Raw genomic sequence first — 20,658 nt, 5'->3', positions numbered from 1 at the left:
CCCGTCGGGAGGATTGTACCTGCATACCCTCAGTTTCTAAGTCTCCCCTGCCCCAGATCTCAATAGCTGATCAGTCATGATGACCCATGGGCACCTCTTTGATCTCTCCCTTCTGCATCCTCACAGCCATCTCCCTCCTTTACAGGTCTCATCACTTTTGGCCCGGGCATTGTTCCACCTCCCAGCAGGTCCTCTGCTGGGAGCAGATCGCCACACTCTTCTTGGAGCAATCTTCTCAAAATCTCAACGTGATCATTTAAGTTCCTGCTGAAACCCTCTGCAAACCTCCTCACTGCTTTCAGGGTGAAATATACAAGGTGTAACCAGCCGTTCCAGACTTTGCACCACTCTGTTCCTACTTCCCCTTCCAGGATCACTCCCTCTCTGCTAGGAATGCTCTGTGCTGTGGTCATTCTGGATGGTCTTTCATCTTCTCCTGCCTCTGAATTATTTCTCACCTCTATCTGGCGTGTCCTGCAACCCCCACCCCTCTACTCAAAGTCTAAAACGCCTGTGGTCCTTCAGGACTCAGCTCATGCTCCCTCTCTCTCAGTTGAGGTTGGGAACCGCTGGTTCGGGCTCCCCAGCCTCCTGGTTTATCTTTCAAGGTACTCACTTGTTACACACGAGATTCCTGGCCTTTGGCAACCCTTGTGGGTGTGAGGATGTTGCCATGAACGACTGGTCCTGTGTTCTCAGTGCAGATCCCCCAATACAGACTAAATTCTACTTGATGACCATCCAGGGAGACAGACGCTTAATCGCCCCCAAGTGTTACTGCCAGTGCCACAAGTCCAGCTGCGGCAGAGACCAGGCACGGGGCCAGGCCCCCAAGGAGCCGAGAGGCCACTTGGCTTCCAGGAGGGCAGTGACTGAGTCAGATTGCCCCTTGGAATAAGGCAGACTTTGCCCTCTCTGGGAGGAGAGCCTGGTCTGGGAAACCCGCTGCTTGCCCAATCAGGTTTCTCCTTCCAAATCACCGAATCACTGGTAAACCTCCTCAAGCCACTCCTTCCAAGCAATGGGTAGCAGGATGGAGAGAAGACAAACGGGCCTGTTCCTTCATCTCCTCTCTGGAAAGTGGAGGGGGAAGGCCCTCCCTTCCGGAGAAACGTAAAGAGCACAAATCAGTGTGTCCAAAACAGACCTGTGACCCAGACGGTAAAGAATCTGCCTGGCAATGCAGGAGACCTAGGTTTGATACTCGAGTCAGTAAGGACCTCTGGAGAAAGAAATGGCAACCCACTCCAGTATTCTTGCCTGGAGAACCCCTTGGACAGAGGATCCTGGCAGGCTATAGCCCGTGGGGTTGCAAAGAGTCTGACTCGACTGAGCAGCCAACACTTGCACTTTCTAGAACGCACCTGGCTCCAGTTGACTGCCATCTTTTTCCTGATCTCCTTGGATTCCCCGTCTTGAGGATTGTACCTGCATACCCTCAGTCTCTAAGTCTCCTTTACCCCAGATCTCCATAGCTGATCAGTCATGATGATCACAGACACCTCTTTGATCTCTCCCTTCTGCATCCTCACAGGCATCTCCCTCCTTTCCAGACCTCATCATTTTTGGCCTGGGCATTGTTCCAGCCTCCCAGCAGGTCCTCTGCTGGGAGCAGCTGACCACACTCTTGCTGGAGCAATCTTGTCAAAATCTCAACGTGATCATTTCACTTCCTGCTTAAAACCCTCTGCCAACCTCCTCACTCCCTTCACGGTGAAATACACAAGGTGCATCTAGGCATTCCAGGCTTTGCACCACTCTGTCCCAGGCTCCCCTTCCAGGCTCGCTCCATAATTCTCTGCTGGGAATGATCTGTGCTCTGGTCATCTGGATGGTCTTCCATCCACTCCTGCCTCTACATGGGCTCTTACCCCTGTCTGGCGTGTCCTTCAGGATTCAGCTCATACACCCTATCCCCCAGTCGATGCTGGGAACCGCTGCTCGGGACTCCCAGCCTCCTGGTTTAACTTTCTAGGTACTGACGTGTTACCCCCGAGATTCCTGGCCTTTGGCAACACTTGTGGGTGTGAGGATGGTGGCACTGATGCCTGGTCCTGTGTTTTCACAAACTAAGTTCTAGTTGGTGACCGTCCAGGGAGACAGACCCTTAATCGCCAGCACGTGTTGCTGCCAGTGCCACAAGCCCAGCTGTGGCAGAGACCAGGGATGGGGCCAGGACACCAGGAGCCGAGAGCCCACTCGGGCTTCCAGGATGGCACTGACTGATTCAGATTGCCCCTTGGAACAAGGCAGAACTTGCCTTCTCTGGAGGAGAGCCTGGCCTGGGAAACCCGATGCTTGCCCAACCAGGTTTATCCTTCCAATTCACCGACAATCTGGTAAACCTCCTCAAGCCCCTCCTTCCCAGCAGTGGATAGGGGGATGGAGACAAGTCAAATGGGCCTCTTCCTTCATCTCCTCCCTGGAAAGTGGAGGGGGAAGGCCCTCCCTTACGGGGAAATGTGAAGAACAGAGATCAGTGTGTCCCTAACACACCTGTGGCCCAGACGGTAAAGAATCTGCCTGCCAATGCAGGAGACCTAGGTTTGATCCTCGAATCAGTAAGGTCCCCTAGAAAAGGAAATGGCAACCCACTCCAGTATTCTTGCCTGGAGAACCCCATGGACAGTGGAGCCTGGCAGGCTACAGCCCGTGTTGTTGCAAAGAGTCTGACTCGACTGAGCACCCGACACTTGCACTTTCTAGAACACACCTGGCTGCAGTTGACTGCCGTCTTCTTCCTGATCTCTTTGGATTCCCCGTCTTGAGGATTGTACCTGCATACCCTCAGTCTCTAAGTCTCCTTTACCCCAGATCTCCATAGCTGATCAGTCATGAGGACTCATGGGCACCTCTTTGATCTCTCCCTTCTGCATCCTCACAGCCATCTCCCTCCTTTCCAGACCTCATCACTTTTGGCCAGGGCATTGTTCCAACCTCCCAGCAGGTCCTCTGCTAGGAGCAGCTCGCCACACTCTTGCTGGAGCAATCTTCTCAAAATCTCAATGTGATCATTTCACTTCCTGCTTAAAGCCCTCTGCAAACCTCATCACAGCCTTCAGGGTGAAATACACAAGGCATGTCCAGAAGTTCCAGGCTTTGCCCCACTCTGACCCTGCCCCCGCTTCCAGGCTCACTCCCTCTCTGCTGGGAACACTCAGTGCTCTGGTCATTCTGGATGGTCTTCCATCCTCTCCTGCCTCTACATTGGCTCTCACACTTGATTGACGTGTCCTACGACCCCCACCCCGCTGCTCAAAGTCTAAAACGCCGGTGTTCCTTCAGGACACAGTTCATGCACCCTATTCAGCAGTGTAGGTTGGGAATCCCTGTTCCGGGCTCCACAGTCTCCTGGTTTGCCTTTCTAGGTATTCACGTGTTGCATGTGAGATTCCTGGCCTTTGGCAACCCTTGTGGGTGGCAGGATGTTCACACTGAGACCTGGTCCTGTGTTTTCATTGCAGATCTTCCAATCAAACTAAATTCTACTTGATGACCATCCAGGGAGACAGACTCTTTATGGCCCTGAGGTGGTGTTGCCAATTCCACAAGCCCAGATGAGGCAGAGAACAGGAATGGGGCCAGGCCCCCTGAAGCTGAGAGGAAACTCGGGCTACTTGGAGGGCAGTGACTGATTCAGATTGCCCCTTGGAACAAGTCAGATCTTGCCCTCTCTGGGAGGAGAGCCTGGCCTGGGAAGCCCGCTGCTTGCCCAGTCAGGTATCTCCTTCCAAATCACCTACAATCTGGTAAACCACTACAAGCCACTACTTCCCAGCAATGGGTAGGGGGATGTAGAGAAGTCAAAAGGGTCTCCACTTCATCTCTTACCTGGGAAGTGGAGGGGGAAAGCCCTCCCTTCCAGAAAAATGGGAAGAACAGAAATCAGTGTGTCCGCAACAGACCTGTGGCTCAGACGGTAAAGAATCTGCCTGCCAATTCAGGAGACCTATGTTTGATCACCAAGTCAGTAAGGTCCCCTGGAGAATGAAATGGCAACCCACTCCAGTACTCTTGCCTGGAGAACCCCATGGACAGAGGAGCCTGGCAGGCTATAGCCCGTGGGGTTGCAAAGAGTCTGACACGACCAAGCAACCAACACTTCCACTTTCTAGAACGCACGTGGCTGCATTTGACTGCCATCCTCTTCCTGATCTTGTTGGATCCCCGTGTTGAGTATTGTACCTGCATACCCTCAGTCTCTAAGTTTGCCTCAGATCTCCATAGCCGATCAGTCATGACGACCCAAGCACCTCTTTGCTTTCTCCCTTCTGCATCCTCACAGCCATCTCCTTGCTTTCCATACCTGTTAATCTTTGGCCCAGGCATTGTTCCAGTCTCAATGGAGGTCCTCTGCTGGGAGGTCCTCTTGCTGGAGCAATCTTGTCAAAATCTCACCATGATAATTTCACTTCCTGCAGAAAACCTTCTGTATACCTCCTCACTGCCTTCAGGGTGAAATACAAAAGGCGGGTCCAGTTGTTCCAGGATTTGAACCACTCTGTCCCTGCCTCCACTTCCAGGCTCAGTCCTTACCTCTCTAAGGGGAATGTTCTTTGCTCTGGTCATTCTGGATGGTCTTCCGTCCTCTCCTGCCTCTGCATTTGCTCTCACCCCTGTCTGGAGTGTCCTACCACCCCCACCCCGCTGCTCAAAGTCTAAAACACCTGTGGTCCTCCAGGACTCAGCTCTTGCACCCTATATCCAATCGAGGTTGGGAACACCTGCTCTGGTCTCCACAGCCTCCTGGTTTACCTTTCCAGGTACTCAAGTGTTACACGCAAGATTCCTGGCATTTGGCAACCCTTGTGGGTGTGAGGATGTTGGCATGGATGAATGGTCCTGTGTTTTCAGTGCAGATCCCCCAATACAAAGTAAGTTCTACTTGATGACCATCCAGGGAGACAGACCCTTAATCGCCCCCATGTGTTGCTGCCAGTGCCCACTAGCTCAGCTACGGCAAAAACCAGGCATGGGGCCAGGCCCCCCAGGAGCCAAGAGGCCACTCAAGCTTTCAGGAGGCCAGTGACTGAGTCAGATTGCCCTGTGGAACAAGGCAGTCCTTGCCTTCTCTGGAAGGAGAACCTGGCCTGGGAAACCCACTGTTTACCCAAACAGGAGTCTCCTTCCAAATTACCGACAATCTGTAACCACATCAAGCCACTCTTTCCCAGCAATGGGTAGGGGGATGGAGAGAAGTCAAACGGGCCTCTTCCTTCATCTCCTCCTGGGGAAGTGGAGGGGAAGGCCTTCCCTTCTGGGAAAAATGGGAAAAACAGAAATCAGTGTGTTCCCAACAAACCTGGGGCCCAGACTGTAAAGAATCTGCCTGCCAGTGCAGAAGTCTGGGTTTGATCCCCGGGTCAGTAAGGTCCCCTGGAGAAGAAAATGCAACCCACTCCAGTATTCTTGCCTGGAGAACCCCTTGGACAGAGGAGCCTGGCAGGCTACAGCCCGTGGGGTTGCAAAGAGTCTGACACGACCGAGCACCCGACACTTGCACTTTCTAGAACGCACCTGGCTGCAGTTGACTGCCGTCTTCTTCCTGATCTCCTTGGATTCACCGTCTTGAGGATTGTACCTGCATACCCTCAGTCTCTAAGTCTCTTTGCCCCAGATCTCTATAGCTGATCAGTCATGACGACCCATGGCACTTCTTTGAACTCCTTCTGGATCCTCATAGCCATCTCCCTCCTTTACAGACCTCATCATTTTGGCCCGGGCATTGATCCAGCCTCCAGGAGGTCCTGCTGGGAGCAGCTCGCCACAATCTTCCTTGAGCAATCTTGTCAAAATCTCAAGGTGATCATTTCAATTCCTCCTTAAAACCCCCTGCAAACCTCCTTCAGCGTGAAATACACAAGGCATGACGAGGTATTCCAGGCTTTGCCACACTCTTTCCTTGCCTCCCCTTCCAGGCACACTCCCTACGTCTCTGAGGGGAATGCTTTGTTCTCTGGTCATTCTGGATGGTCTTCCTATCTCTCGGCCTCTGCATTGTCTCTCATCCATGTCTGGCATGTCCTGCCACCTGCACCCCAATGGCTCAATGGCTAGAAAGCCTGTGGTCCTTCAGGACTCAGCTTATGCACCCTATCCCCCAATCTAGGTTGGGAACACCTGCTCCGGGTTCCACAGCCTCCTGGTTTATCTTCTAGGTACTCACATGTTACATCGAGATTCCTGGCCATTGGCAACCCTTGTGGGTGTGAGGGTGTTGGCACTGAGGCCTGGTCCTGTGTTTAAAGTGCAGATCTCCCAATACAAACTAAGATCTAATTGATGACCATTCAAGGACACAGACCCTTTATGGCCCTGAGGTGTTGTGGCCAGTGCCCACAAGCCCAGATGCAACAGAGAACAGGCATGGGGCTGGGCCCCCAGGGCCAGGAGGTCACTCAGGCTACCAGGAGGGCTGTGACTGAGTCAGATTGCCCCTTGGAACAAGACAGACCCTGCCCGTCTGGGCAGAGATCCTGGAGTGGGAAATCCGCTGCTTGCCCAGTCAGGTATCTCCTTCCAAATCACCCACAATCTGGTAAACCACCTCAAGACACTCCTTTCCAGCAATGGGCACAAGGATGGAGAGAAGTCACAGGAGCCTCTTCCTTCATCTCTTCCCTGGAAAGTGGAGGGGAAAGACCCTCCCTTCCGGGGAAATGTGAAGAACAGAAATCAGTGTGTCCCCAACACAGCTGGGGCCCAACCCGTAAAGAAAGTACCTGCCAATGCAGGAGACCTCGGTATGATCCCCGGGTCAGGAGGGTACTCTGGAGAAGGAAATGGCAACCCACTGCAGTATTCTTCCTTGGAGAACCCCATGGACAGAGACGCTTGGCAGCCTACAGCCCATGGGGTTGCAAAGAGTCTGACACGACCGAGCACGCAGCACTTGCAGTTTCTAGAACGCACCTGGCTCCAGTCGGCTGCCGTCCTCTTCCTGTTCTCCCTGGATTCCCCATCTTGAGGATCGAACCTGCACACCCTCAGTCTCTAAGTCTCCTTCGCATCAGATATCCAAAGCTGATCAGTCATGACGACCAGTGGGCACCTCTTTGATCTCTCCTTCTGCATCCTCACAGATATCTCCCTCCTTTGCAGACCTCATCATTTTGGCCTGGGCATAGATCCAGCCTCCCAGCAGGTCCTCTCTTGGGAGCAACTCACCACTAGCTTGCTGGAGCAATCTTGTCAAAATCTCAAAGTGATCATTTCACTTCCTGCTTAAAACCCTCTGCAAGCCTGCTCACTGCCTTCAGGGTGAAATACACAGGTGCGTCCAGGCATTCCAGGCTTTGCACCACTATGTCCCTGCCTCCCGTTCCAGGCTCACTCCCTACCTCTCTGCTGGGAATGCTCTATGCTCTGGTCATTCTGGATGGTCTTCCATCCTCTCCTGCCTCTCAATGGCTCTCACCCCTGACTGGCGATCCTACCACCTGCACCCTGATACTCAATGTCTAAAATGCCTGAGGTCCTTCAGGACTCAGCTCATGCACCCTATCCCCGCTCGAGGTTGGGAACACCTTGTCCGGGCTCCCAGACTCCTGGTTTACCTTTCCTGGTACTCATGTGTTACACACGAGATTCTTGGCTTTTGGCAACCCTTCTGGGTGTGAGGATGTTGGCCTGGACGAATGGTCCTGTGTTTACAGTGCAGATACTCACTCAATATGCCAGCAGATTTGGAAAACTCAGCAGTGGCCACAGGACTGGAAGAGGTCAGTCTTCATTCCAATCCCAAAGAAAGGCAATGCCAAAGAATGCTCAAACTACCCCACAATTGCACTCATCTCACACGCTAGTAAAGTCATGCTCAAAATTCTCCAAGCCAGACTTCAGCAGTATGTAAAGCGTGAACTCCCAGATGTTCAAGCAGGTTTTAGAAAAGGCAGAGGCACCAGAGATCAAATTGCCAACATCCGCTGGATCATGGAGAAAGCAAGAGAGTTCCAGTAAAACATCTATTTCTGCTTCATTGACTAGGCCAAAGCCTTTGACTGTGTGGATCACAATAAACTGTGGAACATTCTGAAAGAGATGGGAATCCCAGACCACCTGACCTGCCTCTTGAGAAACCTGTATGCAGGTCAGGAAGCAACAGTTAGAACCGGTCATGGAACAACAGACTGGTTCCAAATAGGAAAAGGTGTACATCTAGGTTGTATATTGTCACCCTGTTTATTTAACTTATATGCAGAGTACATCATGAGGAACGCTGGGCTGGAAGAAGCACAAGCTGGAATCAAGATTGCTGGGAGAAATATCAGTAACCTCAGATATGCAGATGACACTACCCTTATGGCAGAAAGTGAAGAGGAACTCAAAAGCCTCTTGATGAAAGTGAAAGAAGAGAGTGAAAAGGTTGGCTTGAAGCTCAACATTCAGAAAACAAAGATCATGGCATCTGGTCCCATCACTTCACGGGAAATAGATGGAAAAACAGTGGAAACAGTGTCAGACTTTATTTTTTGGGGTTCCAAAATCACTGCAGATGCTGATTGCAGCCATGAAATTAAAAGACGCTTACTCCTTGGAAGGAAAGTTATGACCAACCTTGATAGTATATTAAAAAGCAGAGATAATACTTTGCCAACCAAGATCCGTCTAGTCAATGCAATGGTTTTTCCCGTGGTCATGTATGGATGTGAGAGTTGGACTGTGAAGAAAGCTGATCGCCGAAGAATCGATGCTTTTGAACTGTGGTGTTGGAGAAGACTCTTGAGAGTCCCTTATACTGCAAGGAGATCCAACCAGTCCATTCTAAAGGAGATCAATCCTGGATGTTCATTGGAGGGACTGATGCTAAAGCTGAAACTGCAATACTTTGGCCACCTCAGGCGGCGAGTTGACTCACTGGAAAAGACTCTGATGCTGGGAAAGGTTGGGGGCGGGAGGAGAAGGGGACGACGGAGAATGAGATGGCTGGATGGCATCACCGACTCTGTGGACATGAGTTTGGGTGTACTCCCGGAGTTGGTGATGGACAGGGAGGCCTGGCGTGCTGTGATTCATGGGGTCGCGGAGAGTCGGACACGACTGAGCGACTGAACTGAACTGAACTGAACCCCAATACAAATTGAGTTCTAGTTGGTGACCGTCCAGGGAAACAGACCCTTAATCACCCCCACGTGTTGCTTCAGTGCCACAAGCCCAGCTGTGGCAGAGACCAGGGATGGGGCCAGGACACCAGGAGCCGAGAGCCCACTCGGGCTTCCAGGATGGCACTGACTGATTCAGATTGCCCCTTGGAACAAGGCAGAACTTGCCTTCTCTGGGAGGAGAGCCTGGCCTGAGAAACCTGCTGCTTGCCCATCCAGGTTTCTCCTTCTAATTCAACAATAGTCTGGAAACCACCTCAAGCTACTCCTTGCCAGCAATGGGTAGGGGGATGGAGAGACGTCAAACGGGCCACATTCTTCATCTCCTCCATGGGAAGTGGAGGGGGAAAGCCCTCCCTTCCGGAAAATCAGTGTGTCCCCAACACACCCATGGCCTGGACTATAAAGAATCCGTCTGCCAATGCAGGAGTCTTGGTTTGATCTCCGGGTCAGTAAGGTGCCCTGGAGAAGGAAATGGCAACCCACTCCAGTATTCTTGCCTGGAGAACCCCATGGACAGAGGATCCTGGCAGGCTACAGCCCATGGGGTTGCAAACAGTCTGACAGGACCATTCACCCAACACTTGCACTTTCTAGAACGCACCTGGCTGCAGTTGACTGCCGTCCTCTTCCTGATCTCTTGGGATTCCCCATCTGGAGGATTGTACCTGCATACCCTCAGTCTCTAAGTCTCTTTGCCCCAGATCTCCAGAGCTGATCAGTCATGACGACCCATGGGCACCTCTTTGATCTCTCCCTTCTGCATCCTCACAGCCATCTCCCTCCTTTACAGACCTCATCATTTTTGGCCCGGGCATTGTTCCAGCCTCCAAGCAGGTCCTCTGCTAGGAGCAGCTCACCACACTCTTGCTGGAGCAATCTAGTCAAAATCTCAAGGTGATCATTTCACTTCCTGCTTAAAACCCTCTGCAAACCTCCTCACTGCCCTCAGAGTGAAATACACAAGGCATGACCAGGCACCAGCCTTTGCCACACTCTTTCCTTGCCTCCCCTTCCAGGCACACTCTCTACGTCCCTGAGGGGAATGCTTTGTTCTCTGGTCATTTTGGATGGTCTTCCTATCTCTCGGCCTCTGCATTGTCTCTCATCCTTGTCTGGCATGTCCTACCACCTGCACCCCAATGGCTCAATGGCTAGAAAGCCTGTGGTCCTTCAGGACTCAGCTCATGCACCTATCCCCCAGTCTAGGTTGGGAACACCTGCTCCGGGTTCCTCAGCCTCCTGGTTTACCTTTCTAGGTACTCACATGTTACATCGAGATTCCTGGCCTTTGGCAACCCTTGTGGGTGTGAGGGTGTTAGCACTGAGGCCTGGTCCTGTGTTTAAAGTGCAGATCTCCCAATACAAACTAACTTCTAATTGATATCCATTCAGGAACACAGACCCTTTATGGCCCTGAGGTGTTGTGGCCAGTGCCCACAAGCCCAGATGCACCAGAGAACAGGCATGGGGCTGGGCCCCCAGGGCCAGGAGGTCACTCAGGCTACCAAGAGGGCTGTGACTGATTCAGATTGCCCCTTGGAACAAGACAGACCCTGCCCATCTGGGCAGAGATCCTGGAGTAGGAAATCCGCTGCTTGCCCAGTCAGGTATCTCCTTCCAAATCACCCACAATCTGGTAAACCACCTCAAGACGCTCCTTTCCAGCAATGGGCACAGGGATGGAGAGAAGTCACAGGAGCCTCTTCCTTCATCTCTTCCCTGGAAAGTGGAGGGGAAAGACCCTCCCTTCCGGGGAAATGTGAAGAACAGAAATCAGTGTGTCCCCAACACACCTGGACCCAGACCGTACAGAATCTGCCTGCCAATGCAGGAGACCTCGGTTTGATCCCCAGGTCAGGAGGGTACTCTAGAAAAGGAAATGGCAACCCACTGCAGTATTCTTCCTTGGAGAACCCCATGGACAGAGACGCTTGGCAGCCTACAGCCCATGGGGTTGCAAAGAGTCTGACACGACCGAGCACGCAGCACTTGCAGTTTCTAGAACGCACCTGGCTCCAGTCGGCTGCCGTCCTCTTCCTGGTCTCCCTGGATTCCCCGTCTTGAGGATCGAACCTGCACACCCTCAGTCTCTAAGTCTCCTTCGCATCAGATATCCAAAGCTGATCAGTCATGACGACCAGTGGGCACCTCTTTGATCTCTCCTTCTGCATCCTCACAGATATCTCCCTCCTTTGCAGACCTCATCATTTTTGGCCTGGGCATTGTTCCAGCCTCCCAGCAGGTCCTCTCTTGGGAGCAACTCACCACTAGCTTGCTGGAGCAATCTTGTCAAAATCTCAAAGTGATCATTTCACTTCCTGCTTAAAACCCTCTGCAAGCCTGCTCACTGCCTTCAGGGTGAAATACACAGGTGCGTCCAGGCGTTCCAGGCTTTGCACCACTATGTCCCTGCCTCCCGTTCCAGGCTCACTCCCTACCTCTCTGCTGGGAATGCTCTATGCTCTGGTCATTCTGGATGGTCTTCCATCCTCTCCTGCCTCTGCATTGGCTCTCACCCGTGTCTGGCATGTCCTATGAACCCCAACTTGCTGCTCAAAGTCTAAAACGCCTGTGGTCCTTCAGGAATCAGCTCATGCAACCTACCCCACACTCTAGATAGGAAACCCCTCATCAGGGTGCTCCAGGCTCCTGGTTTATCTCTCCAGGTACTCACGTGTTACACATGAGACTCCTGCCTTTGGCAACCCTTGTGGGTATGAGGATGTTAGCATGAACAAATGGTCTTGTGTTTTCAGTGCAGATCCCCCAATACAAACTCAGTTCAACTAGATGAGCATCTAGGGAGACAGATTCTTAAACGCCCCCAAGTATTGCTGCCAGTTCCCCACACGCCCTGCTGCAGCAGAGACCAGGCATGACACCAGGCCCCCCAGGAACTGAGAGGCCACTCGGGCTGCTAGGAGGGCAGTGACTGAGTCAGATGGCCCCTTGGAATATGGCAGACCTTGCGCTGTCTGGGAGGAGAGCCTGGCCTGGGATACCCGATGCTTGCCCACCCAGGTTTCTCCTTCCAAATCTCCGACAATCTGGTAAACCACCTCAAGTCACTCCTTCCCAGCAATGGGGAGGGGGATAGAGACAAGTCAAATGGGCCTCTTCCTTCATCTCCTCCCTGGAAAGTGGAGGGGGAAGGCCACAGCTTCCAGGCAAAGGTGAAGAACAGAAATCAGCTTGTCCCCAACACAGCTGGGGCCCAACCGTAATGAATCTGCCTGCCAATGCAGAAGACCTGGCTTCGATTCCCGGATCACTAAGGTCCCCTGGAGAATGAAATGGCAACCCACTCCAGTGCTCTTGCCTAGAGAACCCCATGGACGGAGGAGCCTGGCAGGCTATAGCCCATGGGGTTGCAAAGAGTCTGACACGACTGAGCAGCCAACACTTGCACTTTCTAGAACGCACCTGGCTGCATTTGACTGCCGTCCTCTTCCTGATCTCCTTGGATTCCCGTCTGGAGGAAGGTACCTGTATACCCTCAGTCCGTGGGCTTGCCTGCTGGCTTCGAGGATAAAGCGTCTGCCTGAAATGCAGGAGACCCAGGTTCGATCCCTGGGTCGGGAAGATACCCTGGAGAAGGAAATGGCAACCCACTCCAGTACTCTTGCCTGGAGAATCCCATTGTCGGAGGAGCCTCTAGGCTGCAGTCCATGGGGTCACTAAGAGTGAGACAGAACTGAGCGACGACACGTTCTTACACCCTCAGTCTCTAAGTCTCCTTTGCCCCAGATCTCCATAGCTGATCAGTCATGATGATGATGGACACCTCTTTGATCTCTCCCTTCTGCATCCTCACAGCCATCTCCCTCCTTTCCAGACCTCCTCATGTTTGGCCCGGGCATTGTTCTAGCCTCCAAGCAGGTCCTCTGCTGAGAGCAGCTCCCCACACTCTTGCTGGAGCAATCTTATCAAAATCTCAACATGATCATTTCAGTTCTTGCTTAAAACCCACTGCAATCCTCCTCACTGCCTTCAGGGTGAAATACACAAGGCGCGTCCAGGCGTTCCAGGTTTTGCCCCACTCTGTCCCTGCCTCCCCTTCCCGGCTCACTCCCTAAGCTCTTTTCTGGGAATGCTTTGTGCTCTCATCATTCTGGATGGTCTTCCATCCTCTCCTGCCTCTCATTGGCTCTCACCCCTGACTGGCGATCCTACCACCTGCACCCCGATACTCAATGTCTAAAATGCCTGAGGTCCTTCAGGACTCAGCTCATGCACCCTATCCCCGCTCGAGGTTGGAACACCTTGTCCGGGCTCCCAGACTCCTGGTTTACCTTTCCTGATACTCATGTGTTACACACGAGATTCTTGGCTTTTGGCAACCCTTCTGGGTGTGAGGATGTTGGCCTGGACGAATGGTCCTGTGTTTACAGTGCAGATACCCCAATACAAAGGAAGTTCTAGTTGGTGACCGTCCAGGGAAACAGACCCTTAATCACCCCCACGTGTTGCTTCAGTGCCACAAGCCCAGCTGTGGCAGAGACCAGGGATGGGGCCAGGACACCAGGAGCCGAGAGCCCACTCGGGCTTCCAGGATGGCACTGACTGATTCAGATTGCCCCTTGGAACAAGGCAGAACTTGCCTTCTCTGGGAGGAGAGCCTGGCCTGAGAAACCTGCTGCTTGCCCATCCAGGTTTCTACTTCTAATTCAACGACAGTCTGGAAACCACCTCAAGCTACTCCTTGCCAGCAATGGGTAGGGGGATGGAGAGAAGTCAAACGGGCCACATTCTTCATCTCCTCCATGGGAAGTGGAGGGGGAAAGCCCTCCCTTCCGGAAAATCAGTGTGTCCCCAACACACCCATGGCCTGGACTATAAAGAATCCGTCTGCCAATGCAGGAGTCTTGGTTTGATCTCCGGGTCAGTAAGGTGCCCTGGAGAAGGAAATGGCAACCCACTCCAGTATTCTTGCCTGGAGAACCCCATGGACAGAGGATCCTGGCAGGCTACAGCTCATGGGGTTGCAAACAGTCTGACAGGACCATTCACCCAACACTTGCACTTTCTAGAACGCACCTGGCTGCAGTTGACTGCCGTCCTCTTCCTGATCTCTTGGGATTCCCCATCTGGAGGATTGTACCTGCATACCCTCAGTCTCTAAGTCTCTTTGCCCCAGATCTCCAGAGCTGATCAGTCATGACGACCCATGGGCACCTCTTTGATCTCTCCCTTCTGCATCCTCACAGCCATCTCCCTCCTTTACAGACCTCATCATTTTTGGCCCGGGCATTGTTCCAGCCTCCAAGCAGGTCCTCTGCTAGGAGCAGCTCACCACACTCTTGCTGGAGCAATCTAGTCAAAATCTCAAGGTGATCATTTCACTTCCTGCTTAAAACCCTCTGCAAACCTCCTCACTGCCCTCAGAGAGAAATACACAAGGCATGACCAGGCACCAGCCTTTGCCACACTCTTTCCTTGCCTCCCCTTCCAGGCACACTCCCTACGTCTCTGAGGGGAATGCTTTGTTCTCTGGTCATTCTGGATGGTCTTCCTATCTCTCGGCCTCTGCATTGTCTCTCATCCTTGTCTGGCATGTCCTACCACCTGCACCCCAATGGCTCAATGGCTAGAAAGCCTGTGGTCCTTCAGGACTCAGCTCATGCACCTATCCCCCAGTCTAGGTTGGGAACACCTGCTCCGGGTTCCACAGCCTCCTGGTTTACCTTTCTAGGTACTCACATGTTACATCGAGATTCCTGGCCTTTGGCAACCCTGTGGGTGTGAGGGTGTTAGCACTGAGGCCTGGTCCTGTGTTTAAAGTGCAGATCTCCCAATACAAACTAACTTCTAATTGATATCCATTCAGGAACACAGACCCTTTATGGCCCTGAGGTGTTGTGGCCAGTGCCCACAAGCCCAGATGCACCAGAGAACAGGCATGGGGCTGGGCCCCCAGGGCCAGGAGGTCACTCAGGCTACCAGGAGGGCTGTGACTGAGTCAGATTGCCCCTTGGAACAAGACAGACCTTGCCCATCTGGGCAGAGATCCTGGAGTAGGAAATCCGCTGCTTGCCCAGTCAGGTATCTCCTTCCAAATCACCCACAATCTGGTAAACCACCTCAAGACGCTCCTTTCCAGCAATGGGCACAGGGATGGAGAGAAGTCACAGGAGCCTCTTCCTTCATCTCTTCCCTGGAAAGTGGAGGGGAAAGACCCTCCCTTCCGGGGAAATGTGAAGAACAGAAATCAGTGTGTCCCCAACACAGCTGGGGCCCAACCCGTAAAGAAAGTACCTGCCAATGCAGGAGACCTCGGTTTGATCCCCAGGTCAGGAAGGTACTCTGGAGAAGGAAATGGCAACCCACTCCAGTATTCTTCCTTGGAGAACCCCATGGACAGAGACGCTTGGCAGCCTACAGCCCATGGGGTTCCAAAGAGTCTGACACGACCGAGCACACAGCACCTGCAGTTTCTAGAACGCACCTGGCTCCAGTCGGCTGCCGTCCTCTTCCTGGTCTCCCTGGATTCCCCGTCTTGAGGATCGAACCTGCACACCCTCAGTCTCTAAGTCTCCTTCGCATCAGATATCCAAAGCTGATCAGTCATGACGACCAGTGGGCACCTCTTTGATCTCTCCTTCTGCATCCTCACAGATATCTCCCTCCTTTGCAGACCTCATCATTTTGGCCTGGGCATAGATCCAGCCTTTCAGCAGGTCCTCTCTTGGGAGCAACTCACCACTAGCTTGCTGGAGCAATCTTGTCAAAATCTCAAAGTGATCATTTCACTTCCTGCTTAAAACCCTCTGCAAGCCTGCTCACTGCCTTCAGGGTGAAATACACAGGTGCGTCCAGGCGTTCCAGGCTTTGCACCACTATGTCCCTGCCTCCCGTTCCAGGCTCACTCCCTACCTCTCTGCTGGGAATGCTCTATGCTCTGGTCATTCTGGATGGTCTTCCATCCTCTCCTGCCTCTGCATTGGCTCTCACCCGTGTCTGGCATGTCCTATGAACCCCAACTTGCTGCTCAAAGTCTAAAACGCCTGTGGTCCTTCAGGAATCAGCTCATGCAACCTACCCCACACTCTAGATAGGAAACCCCTCATCAGGGTGCTCCAGGCTCCTGGTTTATCTTTCCAGGTACTCACGTGTTACACATGAGACTCCTGCCTTTGGCAACCCTTGTGGGTATGAGGATGTTAGCATGAACAAATGGTCTTGTGTTTTCAGTGCAGATCCCCCAATACAAACTCAGTTCAACTAGATGAGCATCTAGGGAGACAGATTCTTAAACGCCCCCAAGTATTGCTGCCAGTTCCCCACACGCCCTGCTGCAGCAGAGACCAGGCATGACACCAGGCCCCCCAGGAACTGAGAGGCCACTCGGGCTGCTAGGAGGGCAGTGACTGAGTCAGATGGCCCCTTGGAATATGGCAGACCTTGCGCTGTCTGGGAGGAGAGCCTGGCCTGGGATACCCGATGCTTGCCCACCCAGGTTTCTCCTTCCAAATCTCCGACAATCTGGTAAACCACCTCAAGTCACTCCTTCCCAGCAATGGGGAGGGGGATAGAGACAAGTCAAACGGGCCTCTTCCTTCATCTCCTCCCTGGAAAGTGGAGGGGGAAGGCCACAGCTTCCAGGCAAAGGTGAAGAACAGAAATCAGCTTGTCCCCAACACAGCTGGGGCCCAACCGTAATGAATCTGCCTGCCAATGCAGGAGACCTGGCTTCGATTCCCGGATCACTAAGGTCCCCTGGAGAATGAAATGGCAACCCACTCCAGTGCTCTTGCCTAGAGAACCCCATGGACGGAGGAGCCTGGCAGGCTATAGCCCATGGGGTTGCAAAGAGTCTGACACGACTGAGCAGCCAACACTTGCACTTTCTAGAACGCACCTGGCTGCATTTGACTGCCGTCTTCTTCCTGATCTCCTTGGATTCCCGTCTGGAGGAAGGTACCTGTATACCCTCAGTCCGTGGGCTTGCCTGCTGGCTTCGAGGGTAAAGCGTCTGCCTGAAATGCAGGAGACCCAGGTTCGATCCCTGGGTCGGGAAGATACCCTGGAGAAGGAAATGGCAACCCACTCCAGTACTCTTGCCTGGAGAATCCCATTGTCGGAGGAGCCTCTAGGCTGCAGCCCATGGGGTCACTAAGAGTGAGACAGAACTGAGCGACGACACGTTCTTACACCCTCAGTCTCTAAGTCTCCTTTGCCCCAGATCTCCATAGCTGATCAGTCATGATGATGATGGACACCTCTTTGATCTCTCCCTTCTGCATCCTCACAGCCATCTCCCTCCTTTCCAGACCTCCTCATGTTTGGCCCGGGCATTGTTCTAGCCTCCAAGCAGGTCCTCTGCTGAGAGCAGCTCCCCACACTCTTGCTGGAGCAATCTTGTCAAAATCTCAACATGATCATTTCACTTCCTGCTTAAAACCCACTGCAATCCTCCTCACTGCCTTCAGGGTGAAATACACAAGGCGCGTCCAGGCGTTCCAGGTTTTGCCCCACTCTGTCCCTGCCTCCCCTTCCCAGCTCACTCCCTAAGCTCTTTTCTGGGAATGCTTTGTGCTCTCATCATTCTGGATGGTCTTCCATCCTCTCCTGCCTCTCAATGGCTCTCACCCCTGACTGGCGATCCTACCACCTGCACCCCGATACTCAATGTCTAAAACGCCTGAGGTCCTTCAGGACTCAGCTCATGCACCCTATCCCCGCTCAAGGTTGGGAACAACCTTGACTCCTGGTTTACCTTTCCTGGTACTCATGTGTTACACATGAGATTCTTGGCTTTTGGCAACCCTTCTGGGTGTGAGGATGTTGGCCTGGACGAATGGTCCTGTGTTTACAGTGCAGATACCCCAATACAAAGTGAGTTCTAGTTGGTGACCGTCCAGGGAAACAGACCCTTAATCACCCCCACGTGTTGCTTCAGTGCCACAAGCCCAGCTGTGGCAGAGACCAGGGATGGGGCCAGGACACCAGGAGCCGAGAGCCCACTCGGGCTTCCAGGATGGCACTGACTGATTCAGATTGCCCCTTGGAACAAGGCAGAACTTGCCTTCTCTGGGAGGAGAGCCTGGCCTGAGAAACCTGCTGCTTGCCCATCCAGGTTTCTCCTTCTAATTCAAAGACAATCTGGAAACCACCTCAAGCTACTCCTTGCCAGCAATGGGTAGGGGGATGGAGAGAAGTCAAACAGGCCACATTCTTCATCTCCTCCATGGGAAGTGGAGGGGGAAAGCCCTCCCTTCCGGAAAATCAGTGTGTCCCCAACACACCTATGGCCTCGACTATAAAGAATCCGCCTGCCAATGCAGAAGTCTGGGTTTGATCCCCGGGTCAGTAAGGTGCCCTGGAGAAGGAAATGGCAACCCACTCCAGTATTCTTGCCTGGAGAACCCCATGGACAGAGGATCCTGGCAGGCTACAGCCCATGGGGTTGCAAACAGTCTGACACGACCATTCACCCAACACTTGCACTTTCTAGAACGCACCTGGCTGCAGTTGACTGCCGTCTTCTTCCTGATATCCTTGGGATTCCCCATCTGGAGGATTGTACCTGCATACCCTCAGTCTCTAAGTCTCTTTGCCCCAGATCTCCAGAGCTGATCAGTCATGACGACCCATGGGCACCTCTTTGATCTCTTCCTTCTGCATCCTCACAGCCATCTCCCTCCTTTACACACCTCATCATTTTTGGCCCGGGCATTGTTCCAGCCTCCAAGCAGGTCCTCTGCTAGGAGCAGCTCACCACACTCTTGCTGGAGCAATCTAGTCAAAATCTCAAGGTGATCATTTCACTTCCTTCTTAAAACCCTCTGCAAACCTCCTCACTGCCCTCAGAGTGAAATACACAAGGCATGACCAGGCACCAGCCTTTGCCACACTCTTTCCCTGCCTCCGCTTCCAGGCACACTCCCTACGTCCCTGAGGGGAATGCTTTGTTCTCTGGTCATTCTGGACGGTCTTCCTATCTCTCGGCCTCTGCATTGTCTCTCATCCTTGTCTGGCGCGTCCTACCACCTGCACCCCAATGCTCAATGTCTCAAAAGTCTGTGGTCCTTCAGGACTCATATCATGCAACCTATTGCCCAGTCTAGGCTGGGAACCCCCGATCTGGGCTCTCCAGCCTCCTGGTATATTTCTCCAGGTACTGACTACTTACACACAAGATTCCTGGCCTTTGGCAACCCTTGTAGGTGTGAGGATGTTGGCACTGACGCCTGGTCTTGTGTGTTCAGTGCAGATCCACCAATACAAACTAAGTTCAAGTTGGTGACCATCCAGGGAGACAGACCCTTAGTCGCCCCCACGTGTTGCTGCCAGTGCCACAAGCCCAGCTGCGGAAGACACCAGGTACGGGGCCAGGCCCCCAAGGATCCTAGAGGCCACTAGGAGTCAGATTGCCCCTGGAAAAAGGCAGACCTTGCCCTCTCTGGGAGGAGAGCCTGACCTGGGAAACCCGCTGCTTGCCCAGCCCGGTTTCTCATTCCAAATCACCTACAATCTGGTAAACCACCTAGAGCCACTCCTTCCCTGCAATAGGTAGGGGGATGGAGAGAAATCAATCGGGCCTCTTCCATCATCTCCTCCCTGGAAAGTGGAGCTGGAAGGCCCTCCCTTCCGGGGAAATGTGAAGAACAGAAATCAGTGTGTCCCGAACACACCTGTGGACCCAACACACCTGTGGCCCAGACCGTAAAGAATCTGCCTGCCAATGCAGGAGCCCTAGGTTTGATCCCCAGGTCAGTAAGGTCCCCTGGAGAAGGAAATGCAACCCACTCCAGTATTCTTGCCTGGAGAACCCCATGGACAGAGGAGCCTGGCAGGCTACAGCCCTTGGGGTTGCAAAGAGTCTGACACGACCGAACAGCCGACACTTGCACTTTCTAGAACGCACCTGGCTGCAGTTGACTGCCGTCCTCTTCCTGGTCTCCTTGGACTCCCCATCTTGAGGATTGTACCTGCACACCGTCAGTCTCTGGTCTTGCCTGCTGTCTTAGAGAGTAAAGCATCTGCCTGCAATGCAGGAGTCCTGGGTTCGATCCCTGGGTTGGGAAGATATTCTGGAGAAGGAAATGGCAACCCACTCCAGTACTCTTGCCTGGAAAATCCCATGGACGGAGGAGCCTCTAGGCTACAGTTCACGGAGTCAAAAACAGTTGGACTCGAATGAGCGACTACACATTCTTATACCCCAAGTCTCTAAGTCTCCTTTGCCCCAGATTTCCATAGCTGATCAGTCATGACAACCCATGGGCACCTCTTTGATCTCTCCCTTCTGCATCCTCACAGCCACCTCCCTCCTTTCCAGACCTCATTATGTTTGTCCCGGGCATTGTTTAAGCCTCCCAGCAGATCCTCTGCTGGGAGCAGCTCACCACACTCTTGCTGGAGCAATCTTGTCAAAATCTCAATGTGATCTTTTCACTTCCTGCTTAAACCCCTCTGCAAGCCTCCTCACTACCTTCAGCATGAAATACACAAGGCCCGTCCAGGCGTTTCAGGCTTTGCCCCGCTCTGACCCTGCCTCCCCTTCCAGGCTCACTCCCTACCTCTCTGCTGGGAATGCTCTGTGCTCTGGTCA

The sequence above is a fragment of the Moschus berezovskii genome, chromosome 13 (assembly GCF_049115385.1).
Source record: "Moschus berezovskii isolate FMDL1 chromosome 13, NW_MosBer_1.0, whole genome shotgun sequence".
In the NCBI taxonomy this organism is placed as follows: domain Eukaryota; kingdom Metazoa; phylum Chordata; class Mammalia; order Artiodactyla; family Moschidae; genus Moschus; species Moschus berezovskii.
Note: the sequence above shows the minus strand (reverse complement) of the source record.